Genomic DNA, 11,785 nt, shown 5'->3' with positions numbered 1-11,785 from the left:
ACATGTAGTCACTACCTCCTCAAAAGGTAACCTTCCACAAAGTGAAAAAAGGAAATAAAGTTTATGACAGCTGCAGATAAAGCAGTCAGTTAATATTGACCCAATCTTAGTCAAGTGTCACCAACAAGGATAAGATTGTGACTCACTGAAAACATAGCACTAGTGTCTGGAAAGTGTCACCTCTCTGAATGAGATGAGCTAAATAAAACAAGTAGCAGAGGAGGGTAGGGGGAATGTGGGGCACATCTGTTTTCATTATGTGATACATGCCAATGATGTCTCATAGTAGTTCTAAAAGTAATATTGTCACATCTAAGAAAATATGTGACAAGAAATCATTTGTTGACATTGTCATTGTGACTTGTTACTATCATGGCGATGTTTTAAGGGCCTAAATAAATCCACAAAGTAAAAACAAGCGCTCTCTTACTTAGCAACATAATGTTTTACACAAAGACACATTTCTAATCCCATCTCTCATCACCCAGAGGGAACAAATGTGCCTCTTCGAGCCATGTGATGAGATGTGATCTGGTCGTAATTGCAGCCATAGCTTCACGGCCTGTTGAGGTGACATCTTAAATCACCCTGGTGAAAATATCTTGTGTTAGAATTTAATATTGGTCATAAAATCTAAAAATAAGGCCCCACGGACTGAGTGGTTTCACAGAACCCTCGAGTCGCTGTCTGGAAAAAACATGCAAAGGGTAACAAGGTTTGAAATGACCCGTTTCTTTCAGCAGAGGTTTTGCTGGTTAGATTAGTATGAGATATATATAAATATATATATATTTGAAACAACAATATGAAAGGGTATTTTGAATGCAGTGCTATGTGCCCTTCCAGTATGCGAGTGTTTCAAATAGAAACCTGTAGGTTTTCCAGCTGCTCTGCTTTGTCTTTAATGACATAGCTCATAGCCACAGTCCCATTCAGCAGCCTTCATTATGATTTAGTAATAACAGACTACATTTGTTATCCTTTTCCTCTCGACTATCTCTATCGCTCCTAGTCTTACTCTTTGTAGACCCATAGGCCTGTCTCCCTGTTTGTCTTCCTCCGAGCAAGGCAATCCTAGTAGTGAGCAAAAGCCTACTGGAGAAAGCGTTTGTTTACTTTTCAGCACAGACTGGTGCTCTGTAGGGGAGCAGTCTGTTATTTATGGCTCAGGGCCTTATGTGATTGGCTAAGAAGAGACATAATTATGTCTGGTGCTCAGCTTAGCTAGTCTTGGAGTTACAATAGGTGCCATGTTGAGTTCACTGGTTGCTAGGTTACTAAAAGGAGGGCCTTGTATGTTTATAGAAAATGTTTTTGAGATGAACTCAACCCGTTATCTGTACATATTGCTTAATATTCATATTCATACACATTGATTATTACTGATATTGTTATCTGCCTTGAATTGTGTTCATGTTAAAAGGGAGTTTCATAGTTTTGCACTACAATACTGGTTTGTTTACATCTCATATCATCCAACCAGACTGTTTCCTATGCAAACTGAAGTGGTTAACTGTTGGCCTTAAGCCTTTGATTAAATTAAATATTCTCAAAGGCAAGGAACATGGCTTTGTGGCCTTTCTGATGTTATTTTGTTCTTTAGATAAAAGCTACCATGGACACTTTGATATCTTTGATGGCTATGATAGAAAGGAATTGGAAGATATGTACTGAAAATGTTCTAACAGCTGGATGGATGTGTCCGTTTGAGAAGCTGTATGTTAGGTTGCGTTGTCTTACTGTTGGAATCTATAGATCGTCATTCACAACCTGAACATCAAGGGAATATTTCTGTGTTGTTGATCTTCGAGAAGCTTGGATACGTAGATAGAAAGGTAACTTGGATCAGAATCAGAATCAGAATCAGAATCAGAAGAGCTTTATTGCCAAGTACGATTTGCACATACAAGGAATTTGTTCTGGTGTCATTGGTGCATAACAAGCATACAAAATTTTAATATACACAGTATATAAATGTTTTTTTTAAAAGATGAAAAGAGCACTACAGAAAGAGCAGTACAGCTGGGCAGAAGTGAGTAACACGGGCAGAAGTGAGTAACATGTACAGCAAGTTGAAATAAATGTGCTAACCCTTCAGACAATTCTCTCTCGCCTTCGTGATTGATGAATTACAACAGTACCTACGAGTCAAGGTAATTGAAACTAACGTCTAGTCAGTGGCTTTGGAATTAACTGTACTTTCGCCACTACAATTGAAGTTTTAGTATTTAACAGAAGAATAAAGTGACTGTTGCAGTCACTCATGTTCCTTGTTTGTTAAATATTAATAATTAACCTTTGTACCATTGTATGATCAACTGTCATCCAAATACACTGATCCGATGAGACAGATACTATTTAAGCAGCGTTAGAGTCCTGTGATTTTATGTTTTATAGATGACACCTGTTGCTTACTAGCCTTTAGGCAAGACAAATCATGTTCATTTTTATAGCTTCTAATCATAAACAGCAATAACTCAAGGTACTTTACACAGAGGAGATAAGCTCTGAGGTTCATATCTGCTTTCATGTTGAAATTAACTGATGCCATTGTTCAAGTATTTTTGATCTTCAAGGACACGTGGAGTTGAGTAGACTGTAGGTAAATATTTCTGCTTAAATGCTTGGGACTTAATCAAAGAAAATTGTTCTTTACAAATTATAATATTCAGTTCCTGTAAATGGAATTAATAGTTGTCACTTACACACAAGACATTAATAAGTTTCTTTATGAAGACGGTTACTAATGGACTGCCTTTAGCCTTTATCTCCTCATTATGCAGTGGTGGTTGGACAGGGACCCTGAATAGACTAATGGGATTATGTCAGTATGTTTGAATTCGCCTTTTATTCCTCACAGTTGTCCAACAGCAGTCGTGTATTTGTGTGGTCCCTATAGGAAGTGGGAGGTGAAGATGAGCCTTCAGTACTCCAGCATAGATAATCCTGTTTTATATTCCATACCCTGACCTATGTGATCACACTCTTCAATAATACATGCGTAGCCATATCACACAAAGAAAACACAGGGATAGGAAAGAAGCTCAATGAATAATCCACATCTAATCCTTTTTATTTTAAATACATGGGCTTCCAGGGTTAATAAATAGTGATATGTTTGTTTTTGTTCCCCAGAGTTGCTTTGCCTTTCTCTGCCTCTTTTTTATGTCTTGTGTTATTCAATTACAACAAATGGCATTTTTCAGTTTAATGTACTGTAATTGGTGTTTTGTTCTGTGTTTCTTTGAATCAAGCAGATGGCCAGCAGCATCTACTTTCAGTTCAGTTGGGGTCAAGTTTACTAACATTGTGTCAAGGCCTCGATGATTGGAAAGTGTTAGTATAGACGTTCTGATTAGTCCTTTTCACACCTGATTACTTGTGTGATTTTATGGCAGGCTGTTGTAACAGTGCGCAGCGGGCAGTCACGGGTGAGTCCGATACCAAGCTGCTGTGCACGTCTACTGAAAGTGGTGTAGAGGTGGTTGTTTCAGAGGTGGTATGCTCTTAACTAGCAGTGTCAATAATACCAATATATAGGTGATTTAAAAAAAAATATGCATAGTTCCTGGTGTCCAAGGGTTTAATGCCATTTAGAATAAGATAATAGTTCAAATGATACTTCCATAAAGCAAATCTTAATTGTCACCTCTCACCAGCTCCTTAGTGTAGTTGGGAGTGCATTAGTGCCACTTGTCGACCACAGCATCCAGGGAGCCCTAAAAAGGCAAGGAGTCTCACTCTGATTCCTGGCAGCTCGTGGAGCACTGGAGGCTAAATTAGGCCTGGTTTTACTGACTTCTAATCAGCCAAGTCCCAGCAGGCCTGCAGCTAGAGGAGAGGAGGCCATAACATTCCCTTTCAATCTAGCTTTGTAATGGTGACAGTTTAATAAGATGATGTACTGTGTATCGAAATTAAACTTATAATTGAATTGTGAAACATTTATTTATTAGCTCAGAAACCCACAAAGAAATACCAAAAAGTCACCGAAATGATTATTGATTATTGGAGAAAATAATATTTAAAAATTGTTCGTCCCAGCCTTTTAGTCTCTTTCAGAAATGTTCCACATTTTATCTTAAATTTTGATTTATTTATGTTGATTGATTTATTAATGATTTACAACTGATGTGATGTGTTGCCCACAATGTGCATCCTGCTCGTTTTTTTTTTCTGCTGACAAAGACCTTGTTGTCTGCCTCCCCCTCTTCACTGCTTTTTCCCCTTTGCTCTGCTGTCCAGTGTGATTGAACGCGTCTCTTTCTCTGTGCTGGCAGTTGGAGACAGGTGCTGAGTGCTGCTGAGTGTTGCTGTATGTGGGCTCCAGGGGCCTGCTTCAACATCCCACTGATGGTTTGATAGACAATCCTTGGGAGAAGGAAGAGGAGGGGGCCATGTTGCTGTTCGGACCTTGATGAAGAATTACTGAGGGTAAGTGAAATCCTGTGATTAAGAAGGTGCTGTGATAATATACACTATAATAATAATAATTGCGACACCCAACTTCCTGATTTACAACACGGTTCCCCTACTTCCTTTCCTTATTGCTCAGGCTTAAAACTAGTCTAATGTCACATGGACTTCCTCTTTTCACACATTCACATGCTGCAAGAATGCGTATGCCCATGTACACAAAGTGTCAATACGTCGTTTTAAAATGGAGGGCAAAAGAGGAAGTTATGAAAAGGGGATACAGAGAGAGGCGGGGATAGTAACAAGGTGACCATATTTGGCATCAGTAGATAATGCAAGCAGAAGATGCAAATTAGATAAAGAGTGGTTGTCATGGAGACTTGATGTTGCGCAGTGATGGTTCACTGCAAACCTGACCACATTTGTGGTATGGCCGTTGCCAAGCAGAAGGTGCTGTTATGAGAGTGTGAACATTAGAGGAAGAGAAAAATGAAAATGTTAGTTTGTTCCCACAATGCATTGCATCACCATGACCTGTGTTGAAGTAGCTTTGTCAGTCCCACTGGCAAGTTAGCGAGAGACGGACACACAGGTAAGCTCCTTCCATGAAATAACAGTTGGTTGATTTAATATCTACTATTGATCTTCCTCTTTTTGACAAAAGTTTCTCTGTTAGGCTGACGTGATGTGCTCTGACCTATTTTCTGTACTATGGAGTATGTAGGAAGTTAAAAATGGAAGAAGACTTTATTTATTATTTGCAGCAGTGAATCTGTAGTTTACATTCAGAAAGAAAGAAAACTCTTCTCAAAGGGTTTTGCCACTAGTTTTTGCTTTGTCGCAGTGATGTGTGTAAATGCGTATGTACACATACACACACACACACACACACACACACACACACCGTGGTGTCAGATGGGGACAAGACAGTGTGCTATTTCCTCTCTCAGTATTTCAAACCTAACGGCTTGAATTGCACTTGCTTCCCCTCACTGTGACAAAGTGGAAAGAAGCTAAGAAAAAAAGACTGCAAACTCACATTGGAATTGTCCTACTGGTGTTTGCCAGCATGCTTTGTACAACTTGTCCCACATTCATGTTAATTTTTTAGGAAACTATTGTATATTTACATTATCTTAGTGTATGTTGTCACTAATTCTCATGCAGTGATCAAACATAAGAAGATGTTGTTTGCCGCCTCCAAAATGAACAATAGGTACATTCCGGACATTCAGTGCAGCTCTCTGTTGCGGGCCTTTCTGTGACTGTGACTGTGACTGTGTATTACAGTTGTTGCAGTGATGGTCTGTAATGGGAGTGTAATGTGTATTTGCAGCCTAAGTGATAGATGAGCTGTCAAGGTTTGGCATACAAAAGCTCTGGGACATTTCCTCAGTGAAGTGAGAGTTCACGTTGGCCAGTCAGTGTCATTTACAGAGCACTGGGAAATAGCAGAGTGTTGAGATGATAGAGAAACTAAGGTGGAGAGTTGTGTAAACTCGGGAGGAGCACAAGAAAATGAGGGCAGACAAGGGTGAAGGGTTAGGAATTGATATGTTTTTGGCCATGGGTTAATGTGATTAATGGAGATAACAGAGAAAGTTTGAGGGAGTTTTCAGAATATGCTGAACTGCTCACACTTTTATTCTTCTTCTCATATCACTGCTGTTCATCGACAGATGATAACAAATAAGATAAGATAAGATAAGACATCTTTACTGTCATTGTACGTGTTCAACAACACAAAACTATAAGATGGTGGAATTATGAAGGTAAAAATGTTTTCTTATGTCACAGGCAGGCTAAAGTAGTAATCTCCATAACTAGAGCACTGATCTCAATGTGTAAAATTGGTGGAATTCCCCTTTACACAGACACACTTTCTATTTTCGGTTTGGTTAACCTTGGTAAATTGATTGCATTGAGAAACCAAAAGAAGCAGAAATGTCTCACTAGTACTGTGTAATAATCTGAGAATGATTTACAAGAAATGAGGAGCAAGTAATGACTGATGTCAGTCCAAGTAAAGAAATATGAAGAAGAAAAGAAGAAACTCATATTGGTGTATCTTTGATAAGATTATGTGCACACCACATACATGATCAAAGTGTATTTGGGGAGCAGAGTGCATCGCTTGGCTGAGCACCCATAGCTCTAAATGGATGAGTGGAGTACGGTCCTGTAGGTTCTGATGAACGGGGAAGTGGTTGTGGTTCTCTCTAAGTGTAAAGTTTAGGGGAATTAAGCTGTAGTCCGAAGAGAGAGAAAGTGATGAAAAGACAGACACATATCAGATGGCGATTTAAGAATGATAGTAATGAAAAATCGACTGGCTGTGCAGAGGAGAAAATGAAAGACGCATAACGGAGCACAAATCGCTGACATACACTCAGCTGCAGCACAAGCAGAGAAGAGGGGAAATTCCACATCAGTGTCAAGAGTTTCACAGAGAGCCCAGATCTTTGGACAGTTGGCTAATGTGTCTCCTATTAAGCCACAACGTCAATCACCATGTTTTTGGTGTTTTTTTTTGTTTTTGGGTCAAGGAAAACTCCATTCAGAGGTTAGAACGACCTGCTGCTTTTGTTGATCGACTGATTTCTCTGCCAGTCCAAAACTGAGCAGGAAAGGCTGTTTCTTATGTTGGAAATTGATTTTCCTTCCATCACTAAATAAGTAGTAAGTTGTTTTTATTTCTGAAGTGGACAGCATGTTTTTGTTCTCTCTGGTTGTGTGCATTCACATCTCACTAGAACGTTGGCTAGGTAAAGGGTCACACTGCCGCTGGTTCTCTACTACAGATTGTCACCCAGGGTTTAAGGGCCTACAGTGTAAATTAGAGATGACTTATCACAAGCTTTGTAGCAGTAGAAACTGGACCAGAGAGCGAGAAAGAGAGGGAGGGAAGGGGTGAAACAGAGGGACAGTTGAGGTGTGACAGGTTTACTTCACAAATGAACTAGGATATTTTAATGTTAGATATTTCCACAGCATTATACATGTATTATTAAAGTGAATTCATCTTCCTGTGACCAAGCTGATATATCTTCATATAGCATTTATTGTACGTACAGGTGTAGTCTTAGACAAAGCGGCTTTAGCTACAGTATGTGGACTTTGTTCTCTTTATAGTTCAAAATCCATCCCTAAACAATTTTCAATATTCTAAGGCAGTACTAGGAATGTACTCTCTCCTTGATCATAATCAAATAAAGTGAGTCATAGACAATATGCGGGATCAGTCAGGCAACTTGGCGTCAGCAAGCCGCTCAAAATCTGTACAGATTCCTGCAGATGCCAAGGCCACTATCTCCATGGCTACCGGATATTGCAGCATCAGTTCAAAAATCAAATTCTCTCTGGTTTGTGATGGCAGAAGCCTTGAGTCTATAACAATACAAATGTTGGCAGCAGCAGCAGCAGTTGCGCCAGTGCTGTCTTGGTTATTAGCTTTTTATAGTGTGTTGTTAAACCTGCAACCCACCTGCAGAGGTCTGCGTCTTTGTGAATAGTCATTTCTTGACTATTGTTGTCATCATGAAACCCCCAGACAGAGGCTGACCTCTGTCTGGGGGTTTCATGATCCATACAAAAGAAAAACCAAATCTCCTTGTAATGTTTTGCATCACTCTTTCATCCACTCTCCTTAAACTACCCATTCTTTCCAACTTGTTTTTGTCTCACTCTTCCTCAGCTGTTTAAGCTCCTTGTTCAACTTTGTTTCTGTCTCACTCTGTCCTGTTTAGCTGTATTTATGTTATCACTCAGTCAGCTTTAACATCTGAAGTCACTTTGCATGGACTGCCCTCACTCCTCTGTTTATCTTCATACAAACTCCATTTCCCCCACTCTCTCTTTCCTCCCTCGCCACTCTCTCCTTCCTTGGTCTCACTGGACAGACAAGGGCAGCTTTGCAGCAACCGAACCAGCACTTCCTGGTGTTGTTTTGGGTGGGCGTGGCTTGTCTTCAGTGAGGAAGAGAGGGAGGGTGAGGGGACTGCAGGATCTGTGTGCCCCGTGCAGTCAGGGCTCCCTCCTCCTCCTCCTCTTCTTCCTCCTCCTCCTTCTTCTCCTCTACAGCTGTTGCTACTGCTGCCCACTGAGCTGCACTTCCATCGGCGATCCAGAGGCTAGAGTCGGTAGAGAGACAGCCCAGTCCATCTCAGCCCAGCTCAGCCACTTCAAGAGGCAGGGGAGGGGAGGCACTAGCGCACACAGCCAGTGCTGCAACTCACACATGCGCGCACACGCACACACTTTCACAGTACACAGACAACCACTCCTCCCCACTCTCTCTCTCTCTCTCTCTCTCTCTCTCGCTCTCTCTCTCTCTCTCTCTGGTGCTCAGCTCTGCACAGCTCCTCCACTCATTCGCTGCTGATTCACTTGCTCACTCGCTTGCCACTCTTCTGCCAGTCGCTCTGCCTTGCTGCCGCTCTGCCTGCCCGAGAATGGTCCAGCCAGTGCCTGGGGGTCTGCTGTCGTGGCCTGTCTGAACACACACACACACACGCATAAATACACAGTCATCCGATCCAAGGAACCATACACACACACACACACACACACACACACACACACAAACTGGAGAGCAATGTGAGAGGTAAGCGTCTGGTTCATTACCCTCCTCCTTGTCTCATTGGTTTATCTAGATCTTTCCTCCTGTGAGTGCTGCAGTCTTTACTTTCCAAAGTAAGCGCCTGTGCAGTGGAGCATAGGGAGAAATATGAGGATTGTTTGTCTTGGTGTCTGCTGTGTGTGTGTGTGTGTGTGTGTGTGCATTCAGTATGTGTGCCACAGGGTTAACGTCTATTTGTCATGGCTTGTTTTATCACATACACACACTCTCTTTCTCTCTCACACACACACACACACACACACACAGTTAGACACATTCTTGGCTCAAAGCAAAGAGTCACACAATAGCTACTTCCTCAGGGTAGTGCTAGTTAGCAAGAAAATTTGCTGTGTGTTTGTGTGTGCGTACGTGTGCGTGTGTGTGTGTGTGTGTGACTGTGGTTGTTCCAGGAAACAGTGGAGAGGATCAATAGATCGCCCACTCAGTTTTCATTCCCTCCATCTGACTCAACACTGGACATGTTGGGAGTTATCCTGCAGGGCTTGGTTAACAAGGCAAATGTTAAAATGTGTTCCTCTATTACCTTCTGTGCTCCCATGCTGCGTCAGCCTGAAGGTGGAAGCATGGTTTAACATGTGTCTGTGTGTTTCTACGTGTGTGTGCTTTGAAAAGGCAAAACTCCCGCCCCACTGCATGTAAATTATGTGTGACATGTGAAGCTGCTGCTACCTTATATGGTGTGCACAGTATTTCAGTACAGTAGAATCTTGCCAAGCATTTTCGGGTCGCGGGAGGAGAGAGTGTGTGAGAGGGTGACTCTGTCTGTGGGAGTGTGTGTGTGTGTTAACGTGTGTATGAGTGTGTGTTTTTCAGACTAAGTGAGTGTTTGCATGCGTCTGACAGAGGGGGAGTTTACTGAGAGAGGAAGGAAGACGAAAGTTGAAGAGAGAGGGAAAGAGGGGCAAGAACGAGAAAGAGACAGGGAGCAGTAAAGACTCAGTAAACGGAGGGATTTTACATTTCGATGTTTAAACTGGAAGAAAAGTAAGTAGCTTGTGGCTTTATTAAACCTTTTAGGAGATTATATGATATTGCCCTGAAATGTTGTTCCCTCTTTGTAATATTTTAATTTGTCTGTGTTAAATATGGAATAAAAGTGGCTTCATAAGTGCGATATTCCAAATACGATTAAGTTTAATAGTTTAAGTTCTTTTCAAGCATTTGTTCTCTTTCAGAGCCATGAACGATTTACGGAATAAAGCAGGCCTTGATTCTGGTAGAATACAGATGGTTTAAGAGTAGATAACTTTCAGAGCTTCAAACTCTACCACTTGTCCCTCTCCTTTTCTCTTTGTCCCTCTCCTCACCACCTCTGCCCTCCTCCCCTTCGCGTCTCTGTGTTTCCACTTGGTGGTGTGTCCGTGGTTTGGGCAATGATGAGGAATGTTGTTGTTGTGACTTGGAGAGATTCAGGGTGGCTCAGACAGTAGCTCACACACACAAGTATGTGCAGACGTGCAAGCATGCGCAACACGGACAGATGTGCAGCAGATTTCATTGTTGAGACTTCAGATTCCCTGAGGCAGCCGTGCTGCAGGTAGACTGTCAATGTCTGAAACATGATGTTGTTGTCTATTTAAATATACAGTAGTAGGTAATAATGTTTCAAACTCGTGCCCATGTATTCATGATAAGCTTGTGAACTGAGGTGCAAATTGCTCTGCATAAATGTATGTTACCTATGATCTCGGAGCTGCCCTGCAGCCAGGATTACACGCGTGGCTGAATCTCTACTGACAGTTTAAGCCTTTATTACACGAGGGTTTGTTAGGTCCTACTGTGTTATGACCACATTTCAAGCACAGTGAGCAAAAGTTTAACACAGGTTTGGAGTCAGATACCTTCCACTTCATGGAATCCCAAGCTAATCTATAAAATGAAATGACTGTATCACTTGTAGGAAAGATATATATACTGTATATACAGTATATATATATAGTGATTTGATGTGATGGATTCTTTAACCTGCAATGAAAAGGTGAGTAAGTAGATATAAAGTTAGTGTTCACAACTACCTAAACTAGACAATTGTGCTAAAAAGCAGGACACACTGTATGTGGAGCTGGTGTTTTTGGCAGAAGTAATAAGTGTCTAGTTATTTCTTTGTTGTTCTGTCCAGAAATACACATGTCAAAACAAGCCTTGTCCTTCTTTTTCTGCACAGTAGTTGCATCAGCCAGTGCTCACAGCCATGGCATCTCCATCTCCGAAGGAGAGGCCGACTGCTGTAGCATTTAATAACACACCCCAAGCCCACTATTCACATTTACTCCCGCAAAGTCTCTTTCTAGATACCTCTCTTTTTAGCCATTGTTTCTACTGGATGATTGCAGTGGGTCTGTTTGCCTGCACATACTGGATTGCAGGCCTCAACACAAGTCAGCGAATGATTGTATGCATACATCATCCACCCCCTATGGAAATGATTGCCTCAATAAATATAACTCATCTTGTGCTGAACATCAAATTGGTTTCTGGTAAAATATGTCCGCATGTAATATAGTGATAAAGATAAATGCTGGAACTGCATGCCTTGTAATAATGGCATACATGTTTAGAGCAGGTTGTAAAACCTTGGCAATGATACAGATTCTGTTCTGTATGCGTGTAAATAAATAATAGGATTTGATTAAGTTGGCCTACAGTATATATTTCCTGAGGTTTGGCCTGTATTTGTATACATACAGATAGATATAAATAAAGTAGAAAGAACAGCGCCTTATTAGGGTG

General features: G+C 41.2%; 1 protein-coding gene across 13 annotated transcripts in view; it reads left to right on the top strand.

The window, feature by feature from the left end:
- Positions 1 to 1,693: 1,693 nt before the first annotated feature.
- Positions 1,694 to 11,785, top strand: part of LOC131463868 (muscleblind-like protein 1) — a 45,565-nt gene continuing 35,473 nt past the window's right edge. For 2 of the 13 annotated variants that reach the window (XM_058636045.1, XM_058636011.1), the window contains exon 1: positions 8,405 to 9,019. The gene's annotated coding sequence lies outside the window, so the exon portion shown is untranslated. Of the gene's footprint in view, positions 1,836 to 4,280; positions 4,435 to 4,888; positions 5,009 to 8,399; positions 9,020 to 9,254; positions 10,040 to 11,785 lie in introns of those variants that run through there. The other 11 variants (XM_058636063.1, XM_058636029.1, XM_058636072.1 and 8 more) reach the window with 9 other exon arrangements.

This window comes from Solea solea, chromosome 1, assembly GCF_958295425.1.
Source record: "Solea solea chromosome 1, fSolSol10.1, whole genome shotgun sequence".
Classification (NCBI taxonomy): Eukaryota; Metazoa; Chordata; class Actinopteri; order Pleuronectiformes; family Soleidae; genus Solea; species Solea solea.
This window is presented reverse-complemented; position numbering and strand designations above follow the sequence as displayed.